The following is a 22171-nucleotide window of genomic DNA, read 5'->3' on the forward strand; positions in this document are numbered from 1 at the left end:
TCCAAAGCAAAAAATTAATTGTATTTGAAACGTGTTCCTTCTGTAAATACAGCAGACATAAAAAAGGTCGAGATGAAGGTCAGTGTTACTTCCTGCACTAAATGCCACAGATGTCTTGGCTTTGTCTAAGTCATGTTCAGCCACAGCTGAACAGGAGTTAATGGAGAAACCTTTACCAGTGTTTTATTTTGATTAATAGTTATAGTCGAATCCTAAATGTGTCAGTTAATTCTGTGTGCTGTGTCAGTGTTCAGAGGACCAAAGAAATACTATCTTTCTACTGTCTAAAACGATAGAGACTTTTTAATGAGAAAATGGCATATAAAAATCTATTAATATGTACACTAATACAGAAGATTCTTATGTCTGCATAAAAGCAGAGAAACACCATGGATTTAGAAAATAGCAATAACCTTTCTGAATATCTGCGAATAGGATGATATGTCTAGTATCACGATATCTGTGACAACAGTAGACATTACATTAGGTGTGCCATATATCCACTGCTTGTTGCCCATTAAAAGTTTTGTATTTAACTTTGTAATGATTTAATTGTATTTATAAAAAATATTTAGCATCAGTGCTTTGTATTTTCTTTACTATTTATACGTTATTTATTTTATTCATGAATTAATATTTTGATTCATGTGATTGGATCACGTTAAAAAAAGAAAGAAAAGCCAAACAAATCCGTTGTCTGTGACTAAAAGTAATGCCTAAAGGTAGCAATTCATTTGGAACTTAGCTAATGTGATTAAGGCATGAAAATACTTTCTCTCAAATCATCTTTTCTGCTAAGTAATAGGCATGGCCTGATTAAATAGAAAGAAGTAAGAACATCTGTACAAATTTCAGAGGTCTGCGGGGTGTAACCCTCTCTTTTATGCAAGCCTACAAAAATGCCTGGAACCACAATACTTTGAATACTTTTGGTACTTTTTAGTAGTTTTGCTGTGAAAAGATCCGCTAACTATTCAACTGATGTATGTCAAACTTGCTATGTAAATTTTCAATTTTACATTGTAGGATAGCCTGGTTGGTTCTTTAAAATTAACTAAAATTGCAAAGTTGTGCATGAACACTATTTTGTTCATTCGACAGTGTAGACTTTTGTTTAGGCAGTTGGTTCTTGAAAGTGATGTGGGATGTAGAGTTCAGTTGTTTAACTCTTATTCATTTAAGATGACTCAGATGTACTGCACTATTGTGTAATAGTGTAGGAAAGAAGTCCAAGCCTTAAATTGTGCTTCCCTGGGCAGAGCCACTAAAGGGAGCAGCTGAGTAAACCACTTTCTGGACCTGATATAGTCCTTATCAGCAGCTTGCTAAGGTTTCAGATACAGTAGGATTACTGTTTGTAAGTGCATGACTTAAGATTGTTGATCTCATACAGATGAGAAGTTGGCAATGAAAACATTTTGATACAATAGTTTCTTGTCAGTCAATATTTAACCGTTAGTCTCTCCTGGCTAGCTGAAATTTAAAATCTGTTTGGATGTTTGTGGTATATTTGACCAGAACAGGTCTGCTACTTTCACTATTCATGCAAAACTTCGAGGCGTATAAACAATTCTACTTAAATCTGGTTGATGCTGATGGTGGCAAGCTCTAAGTGGATGGTGCAGAGAAAAGGCGTAGAGCTCTGTGTGGTGAAGAAAATTACTGGCTTTCTTTTGGTCTCTGGTGATTAAAACTGTGGAATGGCTCTTCAGAGGGCAGCGTCGGTGAGGAACACAGTGGATGCCATTTAAAGAGCTTATTGATTGAAGTAGAAATAGATTGAGCTCCCTTTCCCTCATGGCTGATTGGAGAGTAGCAATGAAAGTTGCCTTTTGTGCCAGTAGGTTTATTTTAATAGGATCAATTTTATCAATGTGAAATTGGATTCAGTTAATGATGATGGTCTCTCACTCTTGCTGAGAGCCTGTAATTGGCTATGAAAGACAGAAATATAAAATTTAGAGCATCTCTGCTGCTCTACTATTATGATAAAGTATGTACAATTGATCATATTTTCTATGTATTTGTATATAATTAGATTATTATTCAGTCTTTTAAAAATAATTATAAATACTTGGGAAATAAAAGGTCATGTTGTCCCTTCTTAACTGTTCAATTAATTGACCTCTGGCAATTTGTTTCCTAGACATTGCTGCTGCATGACTGAGGCACTGAAGCCTACTCTTTCCAGTCAAACATCTGAATTAAACAAAGATCATTTGCTGCCCTTTAATTACTGTGATGAACCTCTTTGCTTGTGTTTCTAGGTCACAGTAATAGCTGTTACAGGGCTGCTGTTTAAATACTTCATATTTATAGATTTTAAAATAGATGCCCAAGTCTCTGTACAATAATAATGAAAAATGGGGTTAGGAAAAACCAGAAAAGTCCTGTGCATGAGAAATCATGAAGGGAGCGTTGCTGTACTGGCATCTCTGCTCTTGTTTCCTCCTCATGTGTTGCATTAGGTAAGCATAAGTTTTCCCAAACCATGTGCAAGTTTGTTATGTACAAACAGCAAAACCAAGATGTTAATTTGAAGACTTTTCTATCCTACCAACTTGTCTGTCTGTTAGAAGTGAGTTACAAGAGCTTTTTGATTTTGTGAGATTTGTTTGAACAGAGTCTTTGGGAGGAAGAAGAAAAAAAAAAAAAAGGATTGAAACCCATATTTTAATAGTTTATATAGCTGACTAATGTCAAGCATATCATGTATTTATAGCTCCTGTGTCTAAAGTTTTGTATTTTCACCTGTGTTTTATCTTCCATAAATATGCAACTTAGCTGAGAACATCTATGAAATACTTTTAGTAGTGTCTTGTTTGATGGGTAAGGCAAACTATCACCTTACTGAACTGTTTACTAAAGCTGCTAGTTAATAGTTTCTCATCTTTAGAAAGTATTTAAAAGTCTGAACAATTTTTATTTATTTTACATTTTTGTAGTTTCATTTTAATTCAATAGCATCTTCTGTGGTATATTCTAATATATCTGATGGTGCTTTCTTTTTTGGGTATGCATATGGTTTGGGGAGATCCATCTAGCAACATTTTGCTTGTTTTTTTCATTTTTTATTAACCAGCAGATTAGACCTAGATTTAATGTTGAAGTTTCAACTGTCTGCAATGATTTCTTGACAGATTATAAAAAAAATTCCAAATTTCAAATTGTGTAACAACTTCCTTTGAAGACTTAAAATGAAGTACAGAGTTGTACTAATGAATACAACAGAGCTGTTCAGCCAGTTGCTGGTCAATCTGCTGTGAGGTAAATATGCTTGCCACATACTTTGCTAAAAAAAAAAAAAAGGCAATGAAATATTGCTGAGTTATCTCTGAGCTTTTTTTCCTGGTTTTATAAGTACTCTTGCATGACAGAGGAAATTCATAACCTTAAGACTTCGTTTTGTGGTGGTGTGCAAGTCAGGAAAGGCTGTTGAATGCATCACCAATATAGTTGAGACTAACTTATTTTTTAATTTAATGAAGATTTATTTAATTCTAGAGTGGAAAACTTCAACATCAGGGATTAAGGAAGTCCATAAGGAGGATACCAAATACCTGGTTGAGGAGGATATTTGGACGGTTGATGACAACTGAGATCTTACGTATTGGAAATAGGTGTGGGTTTCCTAAACTAGAAGGGAGAGAACATCGCTGTCACCATCTTTCCTTTGAGAAAAGCTGAGTGTTAAAGGCCATGACTGGGGAAGTACCTTCCCCAAAGTCCTGCGTGAAGGGAAGTTTGTGTAATAATGAGTGGTATTATTTCTGATTACCAAAGTATTTGCACTTTGTGGGAGCAGACTTTGGAAGAATCTCACACAGTTTGGGAGTGCCAGCTGTGAATTCTAGTATTTCCTCACCTTTCGCTAAGATTGAAATCCACAAGTCATCATCACCCAAATATCTGTCAACACAACACCTGCTGTTTGACTTGCTAGTCTCAAACTAGTGAGCCCAATTTACATCACTGGTTTTGGTAGCACATGCCAGTAGGTTGCAAAAAATACTGCCTTCAGAAATGGTACAGCCTGCCTTATCTATGAACCTTGTGCTCCAGAGCTGGAGAAATTCTTTGCACAGCTTCATGAGTGCAGGAGGTCTGAAATGCTGATGACCATTCCAGTGCGATAATGTAGCGCTCAACTTCTGTGCTTGCTGCCGTACTTCTGACCTACCAGTAACCATGGGAAAAGTCATAGCAACCTCCCATTGCATCAGCCACCTCTGTTTCACCATATCAGCATGCCGTCTGTGTAATTCCTGTATGAGGGCATGCTCTCAATGACTAAATGATGATAAAATACATGTGGTGCATCCAGCTCAAAGCTGGGAGAGTACATGAGGGAGGCATCACTCTGTTCGTCATAAACATTTATTATGAGTTTCCACTACTGGCCTGATTTGGATACAGGACTCTTGGCTGGATGGACTTTGAGTCTCATCCTGTCTGGTAGTTCTTGTGCGCCTATTGCATAGGAAGCTGAAGTGCTTTGCTCGAGGCTCTGACTGCAGCCAGGCGTTTAAAGTCTCAGCTCTTGCCTTCGTAGATTGAACCCACAGAGTCCTGAAAAAGCAACAGGACACTCGCTGACAAATCTAATAATATCTTTCAGAAAACTGGGTCCAACATGCCAAATGCTATAAATATGCTGTAAATACGAGGTTCCAGCTACTCTGTCCTTTTCTTTTGGTTTTGCAAACGTCACTGTTGCTCATGAAGAGAATGAAAATGAATGAAAACACAATGAAACAAATTGCAGTTCTAGTCCGCATCTGGGACCAGCAGGCTTGAATTTTCAAAATAGAAATGCAAACAAATGATCTCTAATGAAAAACTATGTAAAAATAATACTATCATCTTAGATATCTTCTGTTTTCTGAGTGGGGGTTGGATTTTTTTCTTTTTTTTCTTTTTTTTCTAATGTTGAAATGAGCAATTATCAGGTTCGATTCAGTGCTTTAAATGCAGTTGACAGTTTATGCCTGGCCCAGTTCATAGAAAACTCATGCATCATTAATATGGGATTTTCATGCACTTGGAAGAATGCATTCTACACTCTTCCAACAGAAAGCAGCCTCTTTAGTATGTACAATATGTTCATTAAATACCTTTCCTTGTTTATACAAGTGCTCATGTCTCCATTATTCATTCAAGCAGAAACTAATACAAAATGTGGTACATCTGCCGCAGCACGTAAAAGTAACTAAACAAAAAAACCCCCAACCTTTTACATAGGAGGAGGTAATTCTGCTCGCTTAAGAGGAATTCTGCTGCATGTTTTTTTCCGTAGTTGGAATGTCATCTAATTTCTGATGGATATCGGGTGACATTGGTTTCCTACATTTGTTTTCAAACTGGAGGAGGGGTATTTTCTCTAACTCAAACGTGAAAATGTTCATATAAATGCATTGGTGCCCCTTTCGGTGGGAGGGGTGGCTGGAATTGCAGGGGCTCCCGGGGGCTCCCTGCCATGCCTGAGGTAAGTGGCTCGGCAATGTTTTCTGTTGAACCAGTCCGATGCAGATAGTGTTTATTTTACACATGCAAAAAAGGGACAGTTTTGAGAATTAAAACTGACAAGGTATTTGCCTAGGATCAGGGAAGTGCTAGATTCGAACGTTTGCTCCACTTTGGGCAACGGTGGCCCTTCCCTGTCACAAGGCATGTCCTGCCTGCTGGGCTCTCAGCTGTTCTCCATTTCTCCTATTTCCTTCACAAACATTGAGAAACTGGTTTCTTTTCCTAGTGTTGAATGAAAAAATAACAATACCAAGCCTCCAGTTTTCATGAAATAAAAATGTTTTCTGGCCCTCCCTGTTATTACCATATTATTTAGCACTGCCGAGAAACCTTTCCCTAACAGAGTGTCCACCCAGATATGCTTTTTTATTAGTGACAGCTGATTTCATACAGAAACACTGGAATATAATTTTGCAGATATTCTTTTAAAGATTTGAGGATGAGGACTTTGATCTTTCTGCACAGTTGTAGAAAGATGGCTTAATTTTAGAGGAACACTTCTCCATCCTGGTTCTAGGAGGTAGCATCTTGGTCTCTGTCTGCAGACTGTGTGCTGGAAAGATGAAAAAGTCTGAGTGATGTGGAAATCAGAGCTGACTCCTTGATACTGAGGAAAGTGGTGTCATTCCCAGGGAGTCAATCTGTGAGGGCATTGCATGCCAAAGGATGCAGCTAGATATGCATCCAACCTCTCACCAAAAGACTCCTACGCTTGTTAAGGCATATTTGCTGCAAGTATAAGGCAACGTAAGATCCTTCTTGATGAAGCAGAGACAGTTCTTTGCATTAACCCATGCTGCAGCAGTTGCTATAGGCATTTAGACAAATCATTAAAGTCTTGCAGTATCTTTGAGCAACGATTTATTTTTTTCTTTTTAGAGGATATAATCAGGTAAATTGAGAAACTCATTGTGTAAATGCAGCTTTAAAATAACACTCCGCTTTGCCATTCCATTATGTATATCTGCTGTCAACAGTTTATTTTTTTTAATGTGAGATTCTTAAAAGTTTGGAAGTTTTCTAAATCCTGATACTTTAATGGAGACTGTAGATGAAATATAATCCTCATCTATTCATAACCAGTCAAAAATAAACAATTTTTTCAAGCCATTAGAGCGTACAGAGGAAAAGTTCATGAACCAATCATTTGGGGCTTTTGGCAGACCATACGGAACTTTTCTAGCAGCTATTTATAAGGTCCTAATGTGTTTATTTTCTCAATAAATCTGACTTATTGCTGAATGTGTTGGTTTCATAGTAAAATAAACACTGAAGATTACAAACATAACCTTTAGTAAAGTCTTCTGAAAGCCGAAGGCTTAATTTAATAAATGTGATATTCCCTATATTGCCTGGGAAATGCACGCCAACTCTAAGAAAAAAGTAAAAAAGAACAGCCTGAACCCTTACTTTAAATTACAAAATCAATTGTCACCAAGATTATGTTATAGCTGAGCCATTTGGCCTGTAAGAAGTATTAATAATTGATAGATTGATAGATATAAGAACTAAAAAGGGATAAATGAGGGAAGAGATATACCTCAGTGCTGTTGTTGAAGGGCCATGTGGAAGAAATACTGTGTCTTTATAAATATACAAACTTAACTTCATTTAGAGATTGTTTAGATTTGCTTAGCTTAATTCTATAATTTACTAACAAAGTTACATGTAGTTAAGCAGTTTTAAAGTGCTCTGAAAGCATTTACATTGTGACTTTTGCTGGTTTAATTAGAAGAATTTAAATCATCGTTCTGTAAATCAGTGTGTGCAGTTTCTCCAATATTTTGCCCCTTGCCAGCGCCAGAGATGAGCATCCTCCTCCACTGAAGTTAGTGGCTCTGTTACCCATGTTGTTGAATCAGGATTCCAGCTCTCATGTATAAGATGATTATCAAATCTTCGGAAAAGGCAATTAAAGAGTAACCAATCCTTAAAAGAAACTTTCTCTTTTTATACTGTGTCCTCAGAAATCTTGTCTGATGTGTATGTGAATGTCCTCATTAGGCATATAATTCCTAATTCTTTTAGTGAATCCTACTAAGCTCTTGACCTCAATGATATGTTTCGGTAATGAGTCTGTAGGTTAATTACATATTGTGTTAGAGTATTTCCTTCTGTCAGCTTTAAATACATTGCTTTTGAACTTCATTAGATACTCCCTTGTTCTTGTCGTATTAAAATGTATCACTACCAACTATCAAATAGACTTTCGTGTTGGATTCATTATTTTATTTGTCCATTGCTAAACAGACTTCATCTTTTCTTCTTCCTGGTTAAGTCCCTTCAAACTTCAACCAAATGCTTTAGGTTTCACATAATGAAAAAGTTGCTTTATGTAAGTTTTATTGCGCTTCTAGTACGTCCAATTGCATGGGTGGGAAATGAACTTGGCTACGATTTGGTGTAATGCTGAGCATCCAGTGTCAGATAGACTGCTTTATATAACATAGCATTGTTTCAATATATCATTTATTTTCAAAAGAACTTGAATCATGGCCATAGAATGTGCTTTATGTGCACGCTTTGTTCTCAGATACAAGCCTGCAGGATCTCAAACAATTAAAAAGAAGTTGTCATTCCAGTTGCTGAAACGCCAGTGCTTTGGGGATAGTTTGGGAACGGCTCCAAGGGACATGCCTGGGAGGGTGGACCTGGATAGCAGATTGTTTTTAAGAAAACATCCTTCTTCTGAGTGATTTTGTGTAAAAGAAGAAAGAGACCATTGAAATCCATTAAAAATGCTTTGTATTTTTGGAAATGGTTTTTAAAGTTTAGAAAAAATGGACCAGCTGGACTAAGGATCTTACTACACTATACAGTAGTTATCTGTTTTCTGGGTGACACTGTGGACATTTATAAATGCCAGAAATGCTGGTCTATGCCAGGGGTTTTTTTGGGTTTTTTTGTTTTGGTTTTTTTGGGGTATTTTTTTTTGCAGAAATGGGACAGGCTTTTTCTGCTACTGAGAAAGCTGCAAATTTCTGATACTTCCTTCAGTAATTACTGTCTTGTAGAGCTTTTATTAATATTTTGTCTTCCCAATGAATCGTTTAAGCCATATTTGATTAGTTCAAAAGAAAAAAGGTTATAACAATAAACGTGGTCATCACATTCCCCGTTTTTCTGAAAGTAATTAAGAATTTACTGGCAAGAGTTCATGCTGTGGTAGCCTGTAAATCTTGTGCAGATCCTTAAATACTGGTGTCATAAATACATTAGCTAAGTCAGAATGAATAGATTGGTTTGGAAGGAGGTTTTTAGTAGAATCGGTATCATAAAGAGTCTGTGCCTGGGCAAATGCTCAGAGTTTATAGAATTAGCTTAAAATGAACACTCCCCCAACATCAGAGCAACCTGGGCCATTTTCATTTGTTTAAATTGTGATTTATTTAAGTTTTGTTTCAACTGCTACTTTGTATTTCTGTTGCATTTGAAATAGTTGTAAGACAAGAATTTCTTTGACTTCATTCTGGCCTCTCAGAGGTCAGTGACAAAACTCCTACGAATTTTATTCTGGTCTCTTTAAGGCAGGGAACAACGTCTGTGGCTGATCCTGCAAATGATTGTATATGGGTGAGCTTATGTCCAGTCATTCTATATATAGCCAGAATGGGAAAAAATGTGTTTGCACAGCACAAAAGAGCTCCAGCCCTGACTGGGACCTTCTGGAGGCTTCTGTAAGAGAAATATAAAATATTCTATAATTATATTAATATTTTATTATTATAAAATATACTTTTTGTTGTTGTTGTTGTTGTCGCTGTTGTTCCTGGAAACAACTTGTTGGGCCAAAACCATACAAAAGTACAACAATACTTCTAGTCCAATTCTGATTGATGCGACTGCTGAAATTATTCTGGAGATCAGCCTCTGTGGTTTATTTAATATGTAAATGGCCAGATTTATCAACTTAGTAGAATGTAGCAGTTAGTCATGTCTAGCCCTGTGATTTTAGATGGTTAACTTGTACAAGACTAGTGCTACCCCAACCTGTTAGTAAATCAAGAGTAACAACTTACTCCAAACGCTGACAAAAGTTTATTGATGAATTGCAGTATTATACCTCCTGAAAAACTCCCACATTGAAGATACAATCAGATTACAATAGTGGGAAATAAATCACAGATAGAAATGTGTTATTTCTAGTATCTTGCCACGAGACAATTTAAATCCTCTACTGAAATGCATGCAGAGTTCAGTTCATACTCTCTCAGAACCTACTGGTGTATGGAAATCACTTTTTTGAATTACCTAATTCTGTTGCTCTCTGCACTTGTGGGTAGTGTGTCAGGGATTGATTTTCATTTTATACCACCTATATAATGTTGTTTTGGATCCGTCACCCATATGTTACATAGATTCAATGTTAGAATGACTATGTTTAGCTCTACTTTACGTGAGAGGAGCCTTCATTTAAAACAAAACAATAAAGAAGAATCTCACCTAGCTGCCAAGATTTTCCAAACTCACAATTTTTTAATAGCAGCAGTCACCAACCCAGCACTTAAAAGCAATAAAATGAATAGTTAAATACACCATAAATCTTATATTTCATACATAATAAACAAGTGTGTTGTCATCATCAATTATGGAGAAACACATATATGATGGCAACTAAAACTGCTACATTTCTCTGATGATGATGAGTTTTGCTGGATTTTAACTTGTAGATTTTGACTTTGTTATCTGCAAAATATTTTTGAAGCCTGTATAAGAACATTTCCATTATCCGTTTCACTTCTTGACAGTACATGTTTTGATAAATCATTTCTATTTTAATTTCTTGAAAACAATGTAGTCTATTGTATGTTATCAGAAATAGTGTAGGATACTGTCAATATAATGTTAAAATAATATGGAGCTTGCATTTGAGTTATTATGTTATTAACACACATATTTATAAATATACTTTTAAAAAATTATTTTCAGAAAATGTGGAGGATATTTTGCTTTGAGGTTTCCAGTTAGAGGAAGAGAAAAGCTTCTAATTTTGTGGCTCTGTATGTTCAATAATAGATATGTGCATATGCTTTTTTTTTTTTTTAAATTATGCTGACAATTTCAGAATCAAGATATTCTTAACATACTTTCCTTGATCTGAAAAACTTATTTTCAAAGTAAGTTAAACAGTCTTAACTGCTTTTTACTATTTGGGTTATTGTGTGAGTTTCATTTCTCTTAAATTTAGAATGGTTGAAATAATGTGTAATGTTTATTTCATATACTATTTGACAGGAATGTGCTCGTCTACTTACTTTCAGGAAGCCAAGGTCAGCCTCCTAGGTTCTCTCTCTCATGCACGTACGTGCTCAAAAAAGAGACAAGGGAGTGAAGAAATCCAGACGTATATGCTCGCCTGCATATAGCTCTATTCAAATCAAGAGGCTGCTGAACAAATTGTACACCATTGTTCTCTTTTTAGGACAGTTCTCCCGCTAATGAGTCCACTTCCAAACAGTGACAACTTTTATTCTTTTTTAATTGTGTTTTTAATTTGTTTCTTTAGGTAACAGCATAATTACTTAAGCATTGTGTTTGATTTGCACACAATTGTTTGTAATTGGCATTTTAGGAGGAAATGATCTTTATTTTCTTGATGTGAAAAATATTACATATTGATGGATGAGCATGTAATCTGTGTGGAAAATGTTTTGTTAAATCATTAACACTAGGTTGTTTGTCTGTTGAATCAACGACCTTTTGATGGCAACAGAGATTTCACTGTGATCGTTTTTAATATTCTTCTTTTCCCATTAGGACAAGGAGCAACAGTTTTAAAGCAGCCTCTGTTTCACTTTGATATGAATAGATAAATTGTCAAAGCTGCCAACAAGAATGCTTCCGTATTACGGGGTATGTTGTAAGCAACACTACACACAGTGTTCTTGCTGGTAAACACAAACTGTGCACATTTAGTGGTGCAGCTCAGTTCTCATCCTTCAGCTGAATTTAATGAGCTATAACACTGATGAGATTTTGGAGAATTGGGTTAGTGTGTGCTGAGTGGGAGACAGATATGGGATGACATTTTTTCTGAGTTGCCCTTTCCCACCACTTATCAGCGGAGGTGAAAGGATAAGAGTGGAATATGTGCACTTTGTGTATTGTTCCACAGGTCTCCAGAATTAACCCTTTTTAAAATGCTCTATAATGGAAAGGAAATGCAAAATCATGTTTAGCATTATGCTCCATGTCTTTTTGAAATGAAAAAGAATGATTGGTTTTCAAAGTATTGCCTGCAGTGTTTCTTAGGGGTATTGCACTCTGCCATTACTTCTTAGAGATTTGAGTTGCAGTCCCAAACGCATCCCTTCGCTCTCTGCGTTGGACGGGAGCGCGTGTCACATTAATTATGCTCTCAGCTCCGGTTTCCTACTACTGTCTTGTCTGGTTTTTTGCTTGCTGGATTGAAGCAAGTTGATTCTAGTCTTGGCCTATTTTGAAGCCATCTGAAAACAGCTAAAAACAAGCTAAACCCCAGCCAAATGGGTAGTAAATAATACATACAGCCTTTAAACAGAAAATTTAGCAGCTTGCTAGCTGAGGAAGTCACTAAGGCTCCCATCAGCACCAAGATATAGTAGACTTAGTGGTTCTGAGCACTGTCGTGTGTAGCACAGATATTTAGCTTTTCATCTATTCTTTGGAGGCCTAAGCTCTTTATACAGTGAACGGGGAGAATTAGGTGTGTAAGAAGAGGATCCAAACCCGCCATCATGCTGAGGGACTAAACAGACACCAAGTGGCTTACAGAAATGCTGAAGCCTGACATGATTTTTTTTTTTTTTTTCCTGTCCAGCCCTAAGTTAGAAGCCTTTGTGGGACTGGGATTTGCAACTTAATACTTCTTCTGAAGCCATTCCTCTTTACAGGCATAACTGACTCCATATTTTCTTTTGAAACCTGGTCATTAAAAAAAAAAGTAATCGTGCTTTTGTTCTCTCTATAGTAGCCTACTGGCTGGTAGAGGGAAACTGCTTGGGAAGAGGACTCAGGTTCAGCCTCTCACCCTGAGCACATCACACACTTGCTACCTCTGCGGGAAAGGCCTTAGCGGGAATGTGGGTCTGGCTGAAGCAGAGCTGTGCCAATACGCAGTCAGGCGATTAAGATTTATGGGGCCAGAAAGAAAAAAATAGCAGCAGTGAAGTGCCAAGGGTATTTCACCAACAAGGAGAAAATGGGTTTTGCTATAAACACTCATTTGATAAAATACAGAAATACTGTTACTAGGGTACAGAGACTCCCGTCTGTTTCTTCAGCTCCTGCATATTTTAAATGTAGGTATACATCCCTTCTGAGCAAGGACAGTACTGAAACAGTGGCTTCCATTGCTCCAGCTCTAATCGCTAGGTTGTCATAGGAGAGATGGATGAAAGTGCTTCCTCAGCCCTTCGCCGTTCTCTGGGGTGTTGGGCTGTGCTTTGGTTTTGTGGCTTTGCTGAGTGCATCCCCTTAACCTGCCTGGCCCCACAGAGAGCTGCGGTGTGGGCAGGTCTTGTCTGCAAATCCTGAAAGAGCTTTTGTACGAGACCAGTTCTGAGGTGTTTGGCATGCCCCACACCCTTTCTGCGCTTTGGGAACTTGAAAAGTGAAGACTAAGGTACCTGCAGCCGTTCGGACATGTAGGAGGTGAAGAGGGGGCTGTGAATTGCACTCTGGGGCTTAGTACCTATGTTCCACTTAAGTTTCACTTTAGACAGCCTAAGTGCTTTTTTGGAGCTGGGCCAACACTTTTACCGTCATACTTTGGGTGGCCAGTATATATTACGGTGGTTCTACTAGGCATTAAGTCGTTTCTGTGTTTGATATGCTTTGAGTATTTAAAAGTGTTGAAAATGATTTCTGCCATTCAGGTCAATTGATTTGAAGAAGAGATTATCCATTCCTGCCTTTTATTTCAGAAATGTTTGTGCTCCTGCTTGTGAATACTCCACGTGATCTGGCTAGCTGTGTCCCAGCATTCTTTACTGATACTGCTTGTATAAATGTAACGGATTTATTTATGTCCCAATATTGGCTAAATGAAAATAACCTACAAAAGAAAGAATCTCCGAAGAACAACATATACATTATTTATTGAGCTCTCTGGCAACTGTTGCTGATCTGTTGAGCCGGGTTATTTTCAGAGTTCTCAGGAAAAGGATGAATTCAAAATTTGGTATTGACCTTAGAAAAGTCAGTCACCTGCTTCCCCATAAACCAGTTTCACATTAGGCCATCTGTTAGGGAGATTCACAGTCATCTTTTAATGACAAGGTCAGATTCTGCTAGTTCACAAATAGGTATAGTGAACTTTAATTCACAGTTCAGCATGAAGCACAGAGCTGTTAGTTGGGTTTCAGCTGAGAAGGTTTGAGATCACTTTAAAAAAAAAAAGCAACTTAGAAAGGAAATGCTAGTTTGAAACAGCAATGTTTGCCCATTAATAAATCTCTCCTAAAGGAAGAAATATTTTAGTGTTTTTGAAAAAGAGAGAGACACAGCAGGGTCCAGGGTCAGCTTCCGTTTTCTTGACAAGTGAAGTAGCCGTTGAGGAGAGATGCTTTTGCAGACCAGTCGAGACGTTTGTGTATTGCGGCGCATTCTGCATACTATATGGTAAATATTTTTTCAAACAAAAGAATATAATTTTGTAATTAAATCAACACAAAATATTAAATGTTACAGCACTTTCTGAATTTTTCATAGATGGATATTGTTCTATTGGACATATTTAAGACTTTGAAAGAGTAAGAAAAGTGTAGTCCTGTTGATGTATGGTAATGCAAAGCTTAGTTTATGAAGACCTAGTAAAGCCTCATCTGTCAGAGAGATGCATGTCTGTGAGAGATGCAGGACACATTTGGAATACAAGGTCTAATTTGACTTGATCATTACTTAAATAATTATTAAAATTGCATGTAGTATGTAATTGAAATACTTGCAAGAGTTCTCCATGCCATCATATTTTACTGGTGCAATGGTCATTATTTTTGTGGTCCTTATGTCTCTCATATAATCAAGATGTTTTTGCCTTTAAATAGCCATTTATATTACATTAATTATCCTTGTATCTAAACAGTTCATAACAGGACTATAGAAAAGATTAAAATTATTGGATTTGTTTTGTAAGAATGATGTTTGCAAGTAATAGTCATAATCAGCAATTCAATAATTAATTTTATTGCATAAAAATATTAAGCTTTTATTTTTGTCTAAAAGGCATTTAGATCAAAGTCTAGTACTGTGATGTGTTTTATGAGCAGGTGCTGGATTCATCGCTTTTAAAAAGGGCAAAACATACTGTGTATGTATCTTTTCATGTGTAGAAGATAAAAATATTTCAAAGGGGGAGGAATGAGTATAAGTAATATATCTTTACTAAATATAATTCCAGGGAAATATTTTAATGGAAAAACATCTTCAAAATTATTACAGTTGTTGTTGCATGAATGCAAACTGTGCAGAACATGACAAAAGCCAGGAATTTCTGCTTGAAATTCAGTGGATAGCAGTGTCAGCAAAGGGAAATAAATATAGGGAAAATCACTAGTGGTTAAAAATGAATGAATTGTTTAGAAACGGAGTGAAGGAAAGCCAGGAATGAAAGGTCATAATTTGCAGATCACTTTTACTGTCATTAGAATGAAAAGCATCTTCCCTGTGTTGTCAGTCAGTGCAAAGCACCTGTATGTTTAAATACAATATCAGTTCCTCAGGATCAACTGTAGCTGTATTTCTAACCTAATATAGTCTAACAGTCTACTACTTTAGATACATTTATTAGATCTAAGAGTCATTATTATAAGAAATTATTTTTATACACCTCTTAAAATGCAGGTGTGTAAAAACACTTTGCAGTGTTAGGAGTTTTGCCTGGACACTTGCTGTTAAGTCATCGTTTTGTTGCAATATAAATTTTTACTTGTGTAGTTGAACAAGCTGGCTGATTAGACACTAAGATTATTTTTGCTATAGCACAGTCATGAATAGATTTATCAGGGCATTGCACATTAGAAATATTATATAGTGTGTTCTATATAAAAAGTCAATATTAGTAGTCATAAATGACAGGAATATAAAATAAACTAACTTGTAAAGTGAGGTTATAGATCTGTTTAAATCATGGACCATTTTTAATTTTCTATTATTTATTTATGTAAAATGAAGTTTAGTTGTATTTCAGGAAGTCACTTAATTGAATTTATGAGCATCTAGGCTCCTATTTCCCATTAGGACCACAAATAGTTGTTAGTCTGATGTTCAGTCAGCCATCTCAGCTCTATGATATACTCATCTGACATTTTATATAGTGATGTCATTAAGGTAACACATGATTTGTGTCAGATGCTGTCATCCTTTAAGAAGACATATCAAGTGCAGATTTATAAATCCATGTGTTAAAATAGTCACCATAAAGCACCTTAGCTGCCACCAAAGTTTCTTCCTTAATACTTCTAGCTCTAGCAGTGCTGGAAGGTATTATAATTTATTTTATTTTTTTTTTTTTTTTTGTAGGGAAATAGTTGTATTATGATTTATCATATATGGACATGATTCTGAGCTTTAAAGTTAGAGAGCCATTGCTGATTAATCCCCTGTCTGTATGCTTTTATTCTCAATATAGCATGTGCGCTTTACTGAGAAATACAGTCCTTAATTCACTTCCACAACTAACTGAAAATAAAATAACTCGTCAGGAAACCAGCATGGCACAGCTAGCCAGGCAGGGAGCAGAGAAATGGGGGTCCGGCTCCCCAAAGCACCTGTGGACTTTTCTGCCCCCTTCGTGCCTGAACGAGGTTTTGACGAATAAACCGAATTATTTGTGGGAGAGAATAGCTGGGTCCCTGGCCTTACGTAGGAAGACTGTGGAAACAAAGCACGGTTTCTGAGGGGCTGGGGGAAAGGCAACGTGAAGAAGGTAGGATAAGAGATGCCATGAAGAAAGGTATGAAAAAACCAGCCAGGAAAAGAAGTTTTATTACTCTGTGCGGTGAGAAGGACAGAAAAGGAAGTGATATCTAACTGAACAAAACATACTGACAGCATTCAGCAATAATTGTCTCCAACAATAACATGCTCCTTCTTTCCCTGCATCCTTTTTTTGTCCTTCCTTTCCTGTTTCCTCCATTCTTTGGTATACTTTCAGGGCTTGAAGCCCTGCGAGTGTTCCTGTGGCCCCAGCTACTATTGTGTGTTATTACGGCTGTGGGTTTTTTTTTTAATAATCTTTACATATTCTAGAAGTGAATAACTGAGACATTTATATAAACAAAAGAAAATTTATTTTAAAAAATGTAATTTTGTCTGAAACACTAGGAAAAAAACAACAAAGCACGGAAATCATTGAAAAAGAACATTTCAAGTAGTACCACCAGGGCCAAGTTTTAAAGTATGTGCCAATTTCTTATTGTTTTTAATAGGAGACGTTTTGACTTAAAATTAATACCAGTCTGGCACTTCTGAGGTAGAAGAAATATAATTTGTTCAGTTTGTTTAAAATAATTTTTACTTGAAAATCTCACAACATATGCATTGTATAGCGTATAAAGTATATGGCAGTGAGCTTAAAGACTTTGTAGAAATTGTACATTCATATAGGTCCTCTGGTCTCCTTACTTTTCAACCTAGTTTGCTCTGTCATTCATCCATATTTCATATGAAATTTTAGTAAAAATTATTTTAAAATTTCTCCAAGTACCTGCAGGAAAGTGCAAATGTGAAAACTGTGCAGTGAAAATACTCAAGGAAGTTCTTCAGAGTCATTGAAGAGGATACTCATCAACCCTCATTTCCACAGGAGAAGACAATTCTGCGTGCCTTCTCATTGGCACACGTGGTTGTTTTTTAAATTACTTAAACCTGTCTAAGTTATTACCAAAGGTCCAGTTTATATAAAACAGAGGCTTCTGGGGAAGGATTCCCAGACCAGTCTTTCACTAAGATTTAATTCCCCTGAGCTAAACTGCTTATAGCCAATTCTACCCTGTTATCCTTAAACCACTTTTTATCGACAGTTTAAATTGACAGGATTTCTATGTAATTAATGTTCCCCCTAACACTGTCTGAATTAAATGTTCAAATGGTCTCTATTTTTAATTTTTTTCCCCTTCTTATCTGGAAAAGACTTCCTGCTCTAGGTGATGCTGGAATGTATCTGGGCATTGCCGTATTCCTGGGTGAAAAGGAAGACGGAGATGGGTGAAGGTTATTGCAGCATTGTCCTGCCCATCTCCCATCATGAGCTAAATAATGACTGCAGGTTGCTTAGGATTCAGTATATAATCGGTGACTATGTTCTTTGTGATATCGTTAATTAAGATTCTTACTCTTTTAATGACATTACATAGAAGTAGTAAGCAGGCAGAAAGATGGAGTCCCTCCTTGACATTTTATGATTGAGTCACCTTATTTTTAGAAGTGTTCTACTTCTGTCTTATGAAAACACTACAATAAAATCAACATTATAGGAAAGGTCATTTTTATTTTATTGATTTGCAGTGAGTAATAGACTATCTTATTTTTGGCTCAAACCTGCTCTAAGCTAATCTATGGGCCTTCAGCAAGTACTTATCTTTCCTCTACAGCTCAGGGTGGAATTCTTTCTTCTTTTCTTTGGATGTTTTAAACCATGGAAGAAACTATTTCTCTGAAGTTCAAATTGAAATTCAGTATAGAATTGCCTGTATTCTTCCAAGTCAATATTGGTTTAGTAACAGAAAAAGAATCAAACATTTCCTTTAAAAGAAAAAACCACACCCAAAACTCCATCATACAATGGTTTGTATATTTTATGCTTCTTATAGCTAATAAACCACATTTTTATTACACTGATACCTCCGCTACCTCTGATAATTTAGTGTAAAAATTAAATCTCCCTATTTTATTATGGAAAATTAAATCAGTTGCACTTCCAAAAATACTGGATAAATTTCCAATATTTCATTTTCAAAATTGTAATTATGTTGTTAAACTGTGATTCCAGAGCTTGAAATTTGACCTAAGGATGTTGAATACACATTGCTAGAAATCTGTAACAGGCAAATAAGTGCAGTCTTAGAATGTGGCATAACAATTCCTATGCTGGAGTTTAAACCTTTCTCAGTAGACAGTACTTTTTATTCACTTTCTAAGTGTCTTTTTTCATTTTGTTTGGTCTGTGCACTTCACTTAAAAAAAAAAAAAAAGTTGAGTGTACTTTTTTCCCCCTACTTTTCCACTTTCTCTGCAAACAGTTTTCTCACAGGTTGGAATTCTGCTCAGAACTGGTTTTTTTTCTTCTTCTTTTTCCCCACAACGGCTAGCCTTTTTTCAAAAGCAGTGGAGCATGTGTCAAGAAACCTAACCCATGCTGAACTGCCTTCTGGGCATGAACTTGCAGAGAAGTCCCAATGGGTGTAGAAATTAAGGAACCCTCTGGCTCTTTTCAGCCACCAAAGGTTTCTGTTCTTGTCACATCTCTACATAGTTATGGATAGGATAGACACAAGCTCTGCTATCGTAATCAGCATTACGCCAAATCCATCGCTGTACACCAGGGCATGATTGCCAACGCTCATGGCGTTATTTTCTGGTGGTACTGCAGAGCTGCCTGTAAAGCTGTGGACACTGGAATCCACTTTATGTGCTTCCCTCGGCATTTATTGCTTCTGACCTTTCAGTCTTGTCTTAGCCCTGTGGCACTGATCCACGGGACTCCTTCTGCTGGGCAACACAGCCGCTCCATCTCAGCTCCCCAAGCTACAACTGCCAAGCACGTGCTTTTGCACCTACAGAGCCAATAACTTTCAGACCTAATGAGACCCTACGATCTCTGCGGCATTTTACAGAAAAAGAAAACATATATAGGAACAGTTGTTTGGAATTTGAATATTTTGCTGAATATTTTCTTACTGAAAACAGGCCAGAGAAGAAGAATCTGGAAAGCATAGATGATTTTTCTTTATTAGAAAATGTATTTCATTTTGAGCTATCAATAACAAAATGCTAAACTAAAGGCAGGCACCAAACATCTTTCCATCCTTATCCCAGATTCTGATTGGTTGATGCTATATTTAGGATGAAACTAGAGTTTATACTGGATAAATTAATCTTTTAAAATGTTATTTTCTAATATATACAGGTAGAAAAATGTATCAACAAAAAATTTGCAATGAAAGTCTCTCCTGCTTTCCCAAGCTTTTCACTCACTTTTCCTTATTTGGCTTACTACTCCTTCAAATAAAATACTCTGAGCCTTAAATTCTTGCTCTATGATTATTACCATTAAAATGAACTATATTGTAACATTCTGTGGGATACTTCGAGCAAACTGTCATAAAGCCTGTATCTGCTTTGTTTCAGCTGCCATTATTGGCACTTTGTTAAACATTTTTAGGCATGTTCCTAAATAATGAATAACTGCCAAATTACCATAGCAGGTTTAATGTGAATAAGTCATCGTCCTTAAATTAAAAAGAAAAATGTGATGACTTTTCTGTTGTTCTAGATGTCATTATTGCCATCAAGTGACTTGTTTGAAACTTTCGATCATTCATTAGTATCTCGAAATGGGCAGCAGTTATTTTTTGTCAGTCCTTAGGGTCTATTGTTTTAGGTAATCCAACCAGTCATTGCTTGGATTAAAAAAAAAAAGGAAAGGAAAATGCATAATCAACGTGCACCAAAATGCTAAACAAACAAAAGACCTGTAGCCTCTGTGTCTGCATAGGCAGCCAATGATTGGACAATTATTGTCCATGTTTATGTGCATGTTTATGTTTATTGTCTTGTGGGACTAATCTAAAAAAAGATTTATCCTTATGTCTTGAAACTTAACTGCAATGTAACCATAACTTTTCTTCTGATTCTGGAAAGTAGATTATATATCTGCTTTCATCATAAAAAAACAAGAAACAAGAGCTCGGGAGTTTCATGGGAGCGCTTTAGCTATTGATGATGATACCACGTAATGGATATCGCTTAACCTGCCTGTTTCTTAGTCTACGGTGTGTGACCGACCAACAATGGAGATGAAAATAAGTTTTGATAATATCCAGGCCATCAAAGTATAATAATGAGTCACTGGCTCCTGATAGGTGCTGTACAGATGGGTGCAAATGAAATGTCTTAAAACTCATTTTACCAATATCTGCTTAATTCTTGGTTCCTGTATCCAGGACTGCCAACCCTGACAGTCACTATCATGATTGCAGGATAGGTGCTAAATGTTGTCTTTCATCATTGGCTATGCCTCTCTCCTACCACCATGATCATAATTTTTTTTAAATTGACTCTTCTTCAAGGGGCCCAAGTCTGCATTCATTTCTTGAGCAAAGGTGCCATTTAGTTTAGCTGGAATATTTCACATGAGAAAGAAGTGGAAGATGTGACCTTATTTTTTTTTTTCCTGTTGTTGTTGTTTCATAGTAATATGCAAAATGTGGAAAGTCAGTCATATTTCACTGGTATTTGGCATCTGCTCAACAACTGATTGCTCTTCTCAGAGCTTTTTTGGAAAGTTTGCAGCACCATAATGACAGCTTTCTAAACACAGATGTCCTCATGGTACAACCTATAATTTTTTATGAAAGATGTATCGATGTCAGGAATTTGAACGAAGTACTGGAATTAGTTGAACATTCTTGTTATGAATATGTATTCAAAATAACTATAGTACATATATTGTAAGTTGGGGGAAGAATCTGCAGTGTCTGAAGGCATAGATGTTGGTACAAAATGCCCAAAATGTCAGAATGTAGTCTAAGATAAATGGATTCTTCTGTTAATGGGCTCTGTATATTTTAACAATTTTCCCACTATGTTTTATACTGTGTAAGTGCATGCTGTGAACTTGAAGCATTAAGAATCTCAAGAACACATTTAGATAATTGGGGCTTTGGCCACGGAAGATTTCTAATAGCTGAGAGGCCTGGACTAGCTATTAAATGTTCTTGTAAAGTCCCGTTAGTCGTCTCTTCCTCTTGTTTCATTTACCTCTCAGCTAAGCCCTCAGGAAGTGAATATTTCAAACACAGATTTCCTCTCCTTAAGTCAGCTGTTTTTGTTGAGGTAACTCCTCTTAAATGTCTTTAGTAAGTAAAAGTCAGTTCAAAGATTAATGTGTAAGATGATAAACTCCCAGCAGCTTGTGATACTTAGTAAAAGAATCCTCGAGTGTTTTTACCTGTGGGACTCTTATTTGCATATACATACAAATTATCTGCAGACATGTAGGAAGACAGCACTTAATGGTTATTGTATGTAATTTATGTAAGTTCAGGCTTGTAAGTGAAAAGGAAGCTCTCCTTTGTTAACTTAACTGTAACCATTTGAGATATTGTTTTTTAATCATAACACGGTCCATTCTGTATTGTTCTTTCACCTGTTCGGGTCTAGTTAAGATCAGAGTACCACGCAGCAAGTATATCTAGCAACTGTAATAAAATTAGGGGAAACATATTTCAACAAATATCATAGTATTTTATTTTTGTGCAGCTGTGCAGCCTTGATATAAGTGCTGCAGTTGTTATGACTACAGCTAACTTCCATCTATCTGTACTTGTACGGGGCACTTGGTTTTGATTTATTTTCAGGTCACACCACTGGATATATACACCCACACCACTAATGACACGTCATTCAGATTCAGAATAGCTACTTTAAAGTTAGAATGCTGCAT

The 22171-nt window shown here is 36.4% G+C and overlaps 1 protein-coding gene across 2 annotated transcripts in view; it reads left to right on the forward strand.

Annotated features, from left to right (window-relative positions):
* ADGRA1 (adhesion G protein-coupled receptor A1) overlaps positions 1-22171 on the forward strand; it is a 286895-nt gene that overhangs the window by 74638 nt on the left and 190086 nt on the right. The window contains exon 1 of one of the 2 annotated variants that reach the window (XM_054831562.1): positions 14071-14127. The exons of the other annotated variant lie outside the window; for it this stretch is intronic. The gene's annotated coding sequence lies outside the window, so the exon portion shown is untranslated. Of the gene's footprint in view, positions 1-14070; positions 14128-22171 lie in introns of those variants that run through there. 2 annotated transcript variants of the gene reach the window in all.

Source organism: Grus americana, chromosome 7 (genome assembly GCF_028858705.1).
Source record: "Grus americana isolate bGruAme1 chromosome 7, bGruAme1.mat, whole genome shotgun sequence".
NCBI classification, from domain to species: Eukaryota; Metazoa; Chordata; class Aves; order Gruiformes; family Gruidae; genus Grus; species Grus americana.